This window comes from Ambystoma mexicanum, chromosome 1p, assembly GCF_040938575.1.
Source record: "Ambystoma mexicanum isolate Mex_15411 chromosome 1p, UKY_AmexF1_1, whole genome shotgun sequence".
Classification (NCBI taxonomy): Eukaryota; Metazoa; Chordata; class Amphibia; order Caudata; family Ambystomatidae; genus Ambystoma; species Ambystoma mexicanum.
In genome coordinates, this window is record NC_090921.1 from 310,549,257 (window position 1) to 310,562,314 (window position 13,058).

Consider the following 13,058-nt stretch of genomic DNA (forward strand, 5'->3'; position numbering starts at 1 on the left):
GACATCATCAACCTTCTTCAGTGTACCACACCCCCCTCCCAACCCATTGGTCACTGACACAAAGGGCAGTCAGGAACCCGCCTCAATCATCAACTCTAACTGGTCCTTCACCTTTCGCTCCTTCAGCTACACTGTTGAGGCCGTTCTTTGCTTTGGTTGGACGCTTTACCATACTGTTCTGCACTTTCCTTCTTCCTTCCACAGTGGAACATTTTAGAACAGTTCTAGTATGCACTTCTTCTTTGTATTGGGTGACAGTGCTGTAGAAAAAAGGTAAGTAGCGAGGTAACATAAGATAATGATACAGCACTTTCAGAGTGAGGCATAGCGTGCATTCTTATTTTAGTCACTTCTCTATTGAGCTCCATGACTGCGGGGAGAATCTTCGTAATGTGGGTTATTATCCTTGTGTGTATCTGGGGAGAAGACGTGCAGGAAATAGATGCAATGACCCCCAAGAGTTGTGCCTTATTGGTTGGCTTGTGAACACAATTGCAGTACCGTGCCTTAAAACACTTGTGTATAGGCGCGTTACAAATGCCATATCATATCATATCATACTTCTGGAATTCTGCCCAGATCACCACGGGATTTAGGCCAGTGGCATGTAGAGGTGTTTCATACCAAGTGAGTCCCCTGGTCTCCACAAAAGCAGCTGTACAGAAGTGCGTGTGGTCATTTTCCTGCACAATATTTCATTCATGTGTGTCCTCCAGGCAATGCCCCGTGCCTTCAGAGAACATCCCATGCAGTATTATGATATCTTAAAAGAAGGCTGTGTCCATTATGGAAAAGGAATGTGGGAGCCCCTCTACCGAGAAGGAACATGGGTCAAATACCCTCTTCTATGGAATTGTTTCCACTCAGGAGGTTCTACAGCCATGTTTCAGCTCACTGCACCCTTTACAGGGGGGTAAATATCAATTTGCAAACCAGTCTTTGTCCAACCCACAAGGGCAGTCCACCGAAATGCTAGACAATTCTCCTCTGAACAAGAGTACCATCAGAAACCCCAGACACGTGTTTCGGTCTTATTTGGCCTCCTCAGTGAGGGGAAGCTGAGCCTCTCTAAGCCTCTGTGTCCATTATGTCCTCAAAATAAATAAGCAGCCCTGGACCCTTCTTGGAGATGCCTCCCCAGTCACGTACGTTTATTGGATAGCTTGGGGCGAACTTGCTTGACAAGTGTCTTTTCAGTAATGCCATCCTGTTGAATCTCCTCAAAGTCTTCCATCCTCTCCTTACAGACCATCCAATGGGCTACCTGCATTTCCTGTTGCCAGCCAGATCATAGGGCAGAGCCTGTGGAGCATGGTCAAGGCTTTGGTATAGTAAAATAAATTCACGCTTTTTATTTATTTTATTTGGTGTTAGCGCCCACAACCCAGAGGTATAGGGGCGCTAGCTTACAGAGCAAAATACATAGACAGGTACATGGTTTCATTTCGTGACAGTGGTGGTCACAGCTGGTACAGGATTCATGTAAATTTGTTGAAAAGAGTCGAAGGGTACTGTCATGATGGGGCGGTAGTTGGTCGGCATGGTGGGGTCAAGGAGGTTTTTTTCAGCAATAGTGTGACCAAGGCTTCTTTTATGGAATTGGGCACATTACTGGAGCTGAAGGAGGCATTGATAAATGTGGTAATGGTGGGGCGAGGGGTTCTGCACACAACTTGATGAGGTGGTCTAGGCAGATGTCTCCTGTACAATTGGATGCTTTGAGGCGCAGGATGGTGGAGAGTGTGTCTGCCGAGGGGACAGGGTAGAATTCGATGGTGGGGGGGAGCTGGGTGTGCTGGGTATGGGGATGTCTGAATTGATACATATGAGCTGGGATTTCTTGAGAATGGTTTCGTGTCTAAGGTTGAGTATTTTATTTGCTACGGTTGATTGTACCAGGGAGCACCAGGCTTTGTCTTTGAGGAAAGGTATGGCAGGCGGGTCGGGTGTTTCGAGCTCTTTGAGGATTTCGAAAAGCTCTGGTGTTGGAGCGGTCCTCAGCAATGCGGGTGTTGTAGATGGTGGCTTTAGTGTTAATGATCGCCAATTTGTAGGCAATAGCGCTGATGTTAAAGGCTTCTTTGTTGGTGGGGGAGGGATTTTTTCCCCAGATGTGTTCTTTGGTGCGTTTAGATTTACAGCGGGCTGCTAATTGCTCAGTGAACGATTTGTGGTGGTCGTCGTTTTTCCGGCTAGTTGTCTTGAGGAGGGCATGAAGGTCTAGGGCACAAAGGATCATGGAATTGTAGGCTGCGAGAATGGTTGTGGTTATCGGGCCATGAGTCGAGGGAGGTCTGGATGGTTGGCTCCAGTGTTTCCTTGGTTATCTTTTTGGTGTGTCTCACAGTGATGGGAGAGAGGATAGTCATTATTTTGTCGTGGTGAGTACAAGGCACAAGGTGAAAGAAATCACAAAGTGGTCAGTCCAGGGCAATGGGTTTATGGCGGTAACTTGAGTGGGGGAGATTATGTGGAAGGATCCAGTCGAGGTACCGACATTTGGCATAGGTGGGGGTTCAGATGGCGTGTGTGAAGTTCATCTCATGGAGAGTGGTGGAGAGGGTGGTGGCCTTTAGGTCTGGGGGGTTATTGACTCCAAGGTTAAAATCACCCAGGAGAAGGAGTTTGGTGCTGGGCTTCAGGAGGGGGGCAACAAGGAGGGGCGGGTCGGCATCAGGCAAACCGATGCTATTGGGCTGGTGATAGAGAAGCAGAATGTTGATGGTGGTTTGCAGGTCTGACTGGAGTTTAGCTAGCTGGATTTTGTGCCCCGGCTGGGTTGGGAGTGGAAGGATTCTGATGAGATGCGAGGTTTTGGAGATGATGGCAACTCCTCTGCCTTGGCTCCCCGTTCTTTCAGACCGGAGGATGGAGTAACCCAAGGGGAGGGCAAGAGATGAACTGGGGCTAGCTGCCTCGTGCAGCCAGGTTTCAGTGATGGCGTGCATGTCCAGGTAGTTTTTGGGTAGGAGGTCATAGATATCAAGTGTGTCTGCACAGATGGAGCAAGCATTTATGAGGGCACATAAATAGACTTCCTTACTCCCCATGAATATTTCTGCACACTTCATATTAGCTAGCCTCTCCCCTGTACATGGTTTGTTGGCATTGTCTGTCTGTTGTCTCTCACTATATGTGCGCACTGATGCATGGGGGCTACGGTGCGTTATAAATGCAACATAACATAACATAACAGGCCAGGGGTTTGGGCGCAACAGGGTAACTTTGAGTATTAAGGAGGGTTATTTTTGGAGCTGAAGTGAGAAGGGGGGCACAGGGAGCTAGGGATTGCAGTCGGACCTGGCAGATGGACCAGTATCCGTGAACAGAGCATGTCGTATGCACCGGCACCATTCTGAATGGTACCAGTGCATCCGACCTCCCCATTCCCATTGGGACCTATGGGGCTCAATGGCAATGGGGAGCATTTTTTACTGGCGCCCGGGAATGGGCAAATACCGGGTCCGGCGGGGCCATAATGACCTGGTAATTTCCCATTCTCGGGCGCTGGTAAAATTCACAAGTTCGGTGTAAGCCTGCCGGTTTTACCAGCAAGGCTACGGCCGAACTTGGAATGAGGCCCACTGTCTTGTTGGGGTGAGGAAGAGTGGGTGAGTGGAGTGACTACAAACTTTGTCTTTGTGCATCAAATTTGTTTTATAAATAGAGCACATGATTGCAGAATTTAGGCATCAAGCAGATGTCAGCTATGTTGAATAATCAGTGTGTTTAATTCATTTATTGGCAACACGTGAGGCTAAAAACAACCAATATTACCAATAAAATACATTTACTAATCTCGCCTAAATGCCTTGTTTTCTTCAAATGGTCTCATATATGATATATATGTACATTCTATTTGAGAGTGGCAGGGTCCTTCTTTTTTAAAGCAATTGTCAGGGGTTACACCGTTATGTTGGACATTGTTTAAAGCCTGGGTAATCTGGGCCTGAAGGCATGATGTAATACTATTGATGATGCCATCGGAGAGGATACAGAGATGAAAAGCATGTTATAGGCCTCCAGTGCAGGCTGCCACATCTGTTAATATAAATTGTTAGGGATAGTTAATCAATCAGCTGAGGCTAACAGTTCACCTAATAATAGTCCTACCATTACCTGTTATTCAGCTTGCATGTGGTTGACTGGGCAGACACAGATGTTTGCCTATACATGTAAAAAGCAATGAACACGTGTAAAGCCCAAACTATTGCCATTGCCAAAGCTTGTTTAGTTGTTCTTTGTTACTGGTGTGTTCTCTGAATTTGGTTTCCATTACACTTTTCAGCATGTTCTGCTTCCTGTGTCTATTCAGTCTAGCTGTCTTCCTTTTCCTAAAGCAGTATGTTTACAGTGCCTCTCTTTTTTTGCACAGCACAGTTTACTGTGCTCTATAGATCTTTGACCTTGCTTTGTTCACAGTTTACACTTGATGCAGCTCCTCTTGGAAGGTTTGCTCATTCTGGTTCTGGTTCCCGTTTAGTTCTTTGCCTGGACGAGGAGGTGGAAAGGTTTTGGGCTTGCTCTGATGTTTTCCCCGTCCCTTTTCCTTTACTCCCCATTGGGATGGGTTAATGTGTTCCTTGGTTTTCCCTCTCTTCTTCCGTGGTTAAATGTTGGTGGGTCTTGTGTGGTATGCTCGTTTGTTTGCCTTCCCACCTCTGCCTGAATGTCTCGGTTTTCAGTAAGCACTACTCCTACTGTTGGCCCTTGTCATGAGACTTGTATATTTAGTTAGCCCTCCTTTACTGGTGTAGTCTTGTAGGGTCCCTGTTTGATTGCTCGATATTCAGGCATCCGGGATGGAGTTTGTTGGCCTCATGGATATCGTCTTGAAACTTACTTATGCCATCAAGGGCACCAGGTAACAGACCCTGTCATTGCACATCCTGTCAAGTGGACTGTCTGTCACAGTAACCGAGACAGCAATTGTGTATGAGAGTTCCATTGCAATCATGAGATGTTTCTAAGCACTTAGCCCACAACCCTTGCATATTATTTGTATAACCTACTTCTGGCTGTTATCATACATGTGTCTTCGTTCATGACTGCATTTTATTTAATACGTATGTATACCTTGCGTGATCAAGTGCACATCCCCCTTGTGAATATCCTCTGCCTTGTGCATCCCCTTGACAACATGTGTGTTAAAAGCATGATTGACCATTATGTGACTCATGGTGTACATGTTGTCATCTCTGCAATGGTCAAGGGGTGAATAGAGTTGCAGTCTGATGTTTGCAGTGGACACACAACCAACCCCACTGGGCTACATTAGGGGCTTGAGAGAGGGTTTGTTAGGCGCGTGCATATTCCCTTAGAAGCCAATCCACCACATCTACCTGGATCATGGCTCTTAAAGAGTCACTTATTTCACACCACTGGGCATGGCCTCCATTCTGACCCGAGGTAAACCCATAGAGCTGGTTTTTGCCTGCAAGGCTGGTGCAGTGCATGGATTCCCAGCATCTCCACACATTGCACGTCCCTGTCATCTGCCTCCATCACCCCAAGCTCAGGGCAATAGGAATGGCATGAGGCAGAGCTGGGGCAGCGCAGATTTATATTGTTGAGGCAGACCTCGTTATTTTCTATGGCCATAAGCAGGGTCAAATTTTTGTTGTAAGTTTTTTTTTCTTTTTCTTCTGTGGCTCTATTACTATGGATTATTGGGGCCAGCATCATAATATGCACAAAAGTGATGGGTGGAAGGTTTTTAATGAATCTTAACCACTGGCATTGCTCTGGGCAACCTTCCACACCCTCTTTTTTTAGCCCGCCTGCGCCATTGCAAAAGGGGTCCAGCCATATGCAAATCAGTCAGGTACTGCCACCAATGGTAGCAGCCCAGCCCTAACTGCTAGGCCAGGTCCCCTCTGCACGGAAACACAAGCAACCCCAGACATGTTTCGGCCTTGTTGGGCCTCCTCAGTGAAGTGCAGCTTGGTTCCCTATGGCGCAGCGAGCAAGGGACCCACGTCTGGGCATACCCTCTCTCACATAATGAGACAAACAGTAAGCAAAAAAGTGATGGGTGGAAGGTTTTGAATGAATCTGAACCACTGGCATTGCTCTGGGTAACCTTCCACACCACCGTTTTTTAGCCCGTCTGTGCCATTGCAAAAGGGGTCCAGCCATATGCAAATAAGTCAGGTACTGCCACCAATGGTAGCAGCCCAGCCCAAACTGCAAGGCCAGGTCCCCTCTGCACGGAAACACACGCAACCCCAGACATGTTTCGGCCTTGTTGGGCCTCCTCAGTGAAGTGCATCTTGGTTCCCTATGGCGTAGCGAGCAAGGGACCCACATCTGGGCATACCCTCTCTCACATAGTGAGACAAACAGTAAGCACAAAAGTGATGGGTGGAAGGTCTTGAATGAATATGAACCACTGGCATTGCTCTGGGCAACCTTCCGCACCACCGTTTTTTAGCCCATCTGCGCCATTGCAAAAGGGGTCCAGCCATATGCAAATCAGTCAGGTACTGCCACCAAAGGTAGCAGCCCAGCCCAAACTGCTAGGCCAGGTCCCCTCTACACGGAAAAACAAGCAACCCCAGACATCTTAAACATGTGTTTTACAGTAGCAATGCTGGTATATATTGTTGGCCACTAATATCATGAAAATGTGCTCTACTGTTGCAATGCTGGCTTAAATGGTTGAGACAGAACTTTTTTGTCTGAAAGCAGGCCAGCATTGGCATATTTGACGGGCCTCATAGACTGCTGCGGGCACACCCACTTTGGAAGATGATTAACACTGGCATTTATAATTGCGGGAGGCGTATGATTTTTCTTTAAGCACAACCAACATGAAAATGTGTTCCAAAATACTGTTAAGGATATCACATATATTGGGATATTTCCTTTGTTCTCCCATAGAACGGATTGTAAATTTCGTTTGCTTGCAGCGCATATTTTCTGACTTTTGTGTTGCAACGTGCACCATTAAAAGCCATTATTTTAAAGGAACACGTCAGTGTTGGTTCGGGCTCACCGAATATGGTTGCACGCTTGGGCCAATTCTGGGATGATATGAATGCTGCTCCACTTTAAATAACCACAGGCCTCCACTACCTACAGGTGATTGGCCGCCAGTCTGGCCGATTCAACCTGCCCAGGGGCCAGGCTATTATACAAGTCTATGCGAGCATACTCGTCCTTGGCACTTAAGGGGTTAAGGAGGATGGAGAGTGGGGTAGAAGAGGTGATGGGGGAAGGAGCCTAATGGTATACTCTTAACATATGAAGACCCTTCATGGCTCTAGGCTGCCTCAAAACACTGAGGGTGAAGAGGACAGAGGGAAGAAAGGGAGGAGGGAGAGACAGATGTAAGGAGACAACTGTATGTTATTTTAATTGCTTTCATGCCATTTTCACAGCTCTCAGGCGCAATCAATACTGAGGGTGAAGAGAAGGGAGAGGGCAAGTAGGGAGACATAGGCAGTGTCAGAGGAAAGCAGAAAACACGTTAAGTTGGTGGCTTATAGTATTGGCAGACAGAGGCGTTGCTAGGGGGGAATATGAGGGGGCTATAGCCCCGGGTCTTTTGGTTGTGGCCCCGGATAGAATCTCAGGGGCTACAATCAAAAGGCTATAGCTAGCGCCGAGTCCCAACAGTCTGGACATTAGTATAGCCATGGATCTTTTCCAGACGGAGCAACACCCCTGCTGGCAAGCAGGGGAGAGAGAGAGGGTAGGAGTAAAAGAAGGGGGAGGATGACATTACTGAGTGTGCTTCAAAACGACGTCTCTGTATTATAAATGCATGAATAATGGGATGTAATCCTCGGAAATCTTCTCTTTTGAAGCCCTTCATTTCTTCTGAACCCCACGTCTAACCTCATCCCAGCATGGTAAAGCGGAAAAACAATTGCCATGCCAACAGAAAACCCAAAGCTGCAGCACTGGAAGCCCGGGCATGTGTGACCAAACAGAGGAAGTGGCACTTGGCCTTGCCCAGGAATTAAACACATGCCAGCGGATCCGATCCGCGCAAATGCCTGCATCGCCCTAACGACGGCGGCCTGATGGAAGCCTAACAACCAGAAGCTGATTACAACAGATGCGCCCACCCTTCTCTGCCAATGACAGGCGACCTATTGCACTGCTTCTATCGATTTAGCAAAAAAATATTCATGTGAACATTGCAGGAGCGTCTGCATGGGAGGGAGCAGAATGGGTGTGGGTGGACTGATTGCAGGGCAAGGAGGTGGATGTTTGCAGCGTAGGGTACATCATTTCTGGGCACAGAGTTCAGGCAAAAGGGTTGGATGGGCACAACCCATGGCCAGCGGTGGCCACGGGCAGGACCGTACCCACACTTCATTGGGAATAACCCTTCAAATGGTGGGCGAGTGGTTACCTTCAGAGACATTGAGGACCGGGGCAATGCACCTGCGTGGGGCTGCCTTCTTGTTACACCCCATGTGTTGTGGAAAATAGCCAGCGCATTGCCCAAAGTATTGTATTGGTACTTTAATTGGTACCTGTCAGCATTCTGTCACGTCTGCAGTGTGCCGTTGGCTTTGCTTTCTATCATAATCCCATCCAAGCACAAATGGCACTACAGTTGGAGTGTCTTTGAGGTGTCAGTGGAGTCTGAAGGGAGTATTCAGGGGATGATTTATTTTGCCCTGGTCTAGTGTATCCTAGCATAGCTTGACTTAGCCGGACGGTTAATGGTTATTCTTTATTTAAATATGTGCATGGATGCGTGTATGCCTGTGTTATGAGGGAGTGTATGGTCATGGGTGCTCATGTGAATGATAGAGGACTTGCTGTGTGAATGTGTGTGTGTGAATGGGTGTGTGTTTGTGTTGGTCTGGTGAGCTGATTTTGTCGAGTGGGAGGGTTTACAACAAAAGTATTTTAAAAATGCCTTATTTGCACAATCCCCCTACACACCTGCCAAAATCAGCCCTCCTTCTGTGGAGCCCAGGGGACTGGGATGGTATTTTTCTAATGGACACCTATCATAGATGTCCAGTCAAAAATACCATGCTTTCCCCCTGGGATCCCCAGCGCCTTGCATACACACATAATCACGTTGATTGTGAGATGGTGTTAGACGCTGTGGGGCCCAGGGGACAGGGATAGATAGATGTACAGTAAAGACCACTATGCCTGCCCCCTGGTCCCTCCCAGTGCCAATTGCAAACTGTTTGACTTTTTACTCAAATTCATTTTAACAGTATGCTCTAAAATGCAACATTTTAACCAATTATTTAAAGAAATTCCCTTGGGAGAACCCCCCGAATTGGCTTTGGTTGGTTCGGGCTTGCTCAGTCGCTATGGCATATCTGTGGGAAATATTTATGGGCGACACTTAAAAAATTCACCAGCTGACAATGGCCCTGGTACACTGCTGGGAGCAGGGTGGAGGGAGCCCAGGGACTGTGGTGGGAGCAGAATGGGGGAGCCCAGGGACTATACCGGGAGGAGGGTACAGTGACAACGCGTAAGAGTTCATAGCCATTTGGACTTACTGTCCATTTGGCATTTTTGGGGGGATCAGCCTACGCACAGTTTGCTCAGGGGGGGGCCTAGGCCAATAAAGGTTTGAAGACCACTGGCCTAACCTCACTTCATCTAGCACAACGTGCCATAGTAGGTGAGCAGAATTCTGCCCTGGCCAAGCAACTGTGGTGATTGGCGTTACCCTGTGTGCAAATTCATCATTTGTCTGCTGCATTCAGTCTCAGGATGAGAAAGTGATTATTATAACCTGTAAAAACTGCCCAAGATATATAGTCCACATACTGTTAAAACATTTTGTCACTTTTGAGCAGTAAGCAAGTCAATTCTGTTCTTCCGAGGACCGCAATCAAAGTTCACGGGTGACCACACCAGCTTTGTAAGAATAAAATAAACAAAATCTTGCAGATGCATAGTTTGAAACTAGAAAAAAACCTGTGTGCCTGCCATCTTCCTAACCACACCTCCCGTCTTAGTCCCCAACCTTCCCCCTGAACACCACCCACATCTCTTCCCCTTGGAACCAGATCGCAGTTACAGCCATAAGCTTTCCGCTGTATCAGCTCTAATCTCCTTGGTGGCAGATATCAGTGGACATCATCAACCTTCTTCAGTGTACCACACCCCCCTCCCAACCCATTGGTCACTGACACAAAGGGCAGTCAGGAACCCGCCTCAATCATCAACTCTGACTGGTCCTTCACCTTTCGCTCCTTCAGCTACACTGTTGAGGCCGTTCTTTGCTTTGGTTGGACGCTTTACCATACTGTTCTGCACTTTCCTTCTTCCTTCCACAGTGGAACATTTTAGAACAGTTCTAGTATGCACTTCTTCTTTGTATTGGGTGACAGTGCTGTAGAAAAAAGGTAAGTAGCGAGGTAACATAAGATAATGATACAGCACTTTCAGAGTGAGGCATAGCGTGCATTCTTATTTAAGTCACTTCTCTATTGAGCTCCATGACTGCGGGGAGAATCTTCATAATGTGGGTTATTATCCTTGTGTGTATCTGGGGTGAAGACGTGCAGGAAATAGTTGCAATGACCCCCAAGAGTTGTGCCTTATTGGTTGGCTTGTGAACACAATTGCAGTACCGTGCCTTAAAACACTTGTGTATAGGCGCGTTACAAATGCCATATCATATCATATCATATCATACCTCTGGAATTCTGCCCAGATCACCACAGGATTTAGGCCAGCGGCATGTAGAGGTGTTTGATACCAAGTGGGAACCCTGGCCTCTACAAAAGCAGCTGTACAGAAGTGCGTGTGGTCATTTTCCTGCACAATATTTCATTCATGTGTGTCCTCCAGGCAATGCCCCGTGCCTTCAGAGAACATCCCATGCAGTATTATGATATCTTTAAAGAAGGCTGTGTCCATTATGGAAAAGGAGTGTGGGAGCCCCTCTACCGAGAAGGAACATGGGTCAAATACCCTCTTCTATGGAATTGTTTCCACTCAGGAGGGTCTACAGCCATGTTTCAGCTCACTGCACCCTTCACAGGGGGGAAATAGCCATTTGCAAACCAGTCTTTGTCCAACCCACAAGGGCAGTCCACGAAATGCTAGACAATTCTCCTCTGAACAAGAGTACCTTCAGAAACCCCAGACACATGTTTCTGTCTTATCTGGCCTCCTCAGTGAGGTGAAGCTGAGCCTCTCTAAGCCTCTGTGTCCATTATGTCCTCAAAATAAATAAGCAGCCCTGGACCCTTCTTGGAGATGTCTCCCAGTCACGTATGTTTATTGGATGGCTTGGGGCGAGCTTGCTTGAAAAGTGTCTTTTCAGTAATGCCATCCTGTTGAATCTCCTCAAAGTCTTCCATCCTCTCCTTACAGACCATCCAATGGGCTGCCTGCATTTCCTGTTGCCAGCCAGATCATAGGGCAGATCCTGTGGAGCATGGTCAAGGCTTTGGTATAGTAAAATAAATTCACGCTTTTTATTTATTTATTTTATTTGTTGTTAGCGCCCACGACCCAGAGGTATCGGGGCGCTAGATTAAAGAGCAAAATACATAGACAGGTACATGGTTTCTTTTCGTGACAGTGGTGGTCACAGCTGGTACAGGATTCATGTAAATTTGTTGAAAAGAGTCGAAGGGTACTGTCATGATGGGGCGGTAGTTGGTCGGCATGGTGGGGTCAAGGAGGTTTTTTTCAGCAATAGTGTGACCAAGGCTTCTTTTATGGAATTGGGCACATTACTGGAGCTGAAGGAGGCATTGATAAATGTGGTAATGGTGGGGCGAGGGGTTCTGCACACAACTTGATGAGGTGGTCTAGGCAGATGTCGCCTGTACAATTGGATGCTTTGAGGCGCAGGATGGTGGAGAGCGTGTCTGCCGAGGGGACAGGGTAGAATTTGATGGTGGGGGGGAGCTGGGTGTGCTGGGTATGGGGATGTCTGAATTGATACATATGAGCTGGGATTTCTTGAGAATGGTTTCGTGTCTAAGGTTGAGTATTTTATTTGCTACGGTTGATTGTACCAGGGAGCACCAGGCTTTGTCTTTGAGGAAAGGTATGGCAGGCGGGTCGGGTGTTTCGAGCTCTTTGAGGATTTCGAAAAGCTCTGGTGTTGGAGCGGTCCTCAGCAATGCGGGTGTTGTAGATGGTGGCTTTAGTGTTAATGATCGCCAATTTGTAGGCAATAGCGCTGATGTTAAAGGCTTCTTTGTTGGTGGGGGAGGGATTTTTTCTCCAGATGTGTTCTTTGGTGCGTTTAGATTTACAGCGGGCTGCTAATTGCTCAGTGAACGATTTGTGGTGGTCGTCGTTTTTCCGGCTAGTCGTCTTGAGGAGGGCATGAAGGTCTAGGGCACAAAGGATCATGGAATTGTAGGCTGCGAGAATGGTTGTGGTTATCGGGCCATGAGTCGAGGGAGGTCCGGATGGTTGGCTCCAGTATTTCCTTGGTTATCTTTTTGGTGTGTCTCACAGTGATGGGAGAGAGGATAGTCATTATTTTGTCGTGGTGAGTACAAGGGACAAGGTGAAAGAAATCACAAAGTGGTCAGTCCAGGGTAATGGGTTTATGGCGGTAACTTGAGTGGGGAGATTATGTGGAAGGATCCAGTCGAGGTACCGACATTTGGCATAGGTGGGGGTTCAGATGGCGTGTGTGAAGTTCATCTCATGGAGAGTGGTGGAGAGGGTGGTGGCCTTTAGGTCTGGGGGGTTATTGACTCCAAGGTTAAAATCACCCAGGAGAAGGAGTTTGGTGCTGGGCTTCAGGAGGGGGGCAACGAGGAGGGGCGGGTCGGCATCAGGCAAACCAATGCTATTGGGCTGGTGATAGAGAAGCAGAATGTTGATGGTGGTTTGCAGGTCTGACTGGAGTTTAGCTAGCTGGATTTTGTGCCCCGGCTGGGTTGGGATTGGAAGGATTCTGATGAGATGTGAGGTTTTGGAGATGATGGCAACTCCTCTGCCTTGGCTCCCCGTTCTTTCAGACCGGAGGATGGAGTAACCCAAGGGGAGGGCAAGAGATGCAAGAGATGAACTGGGGCCAGCTGCCTCGTGCAGCCAGGTTTCAGTGATGGCGTGCATGTCCAGGTAGTTTTTGAGTAGGAGGT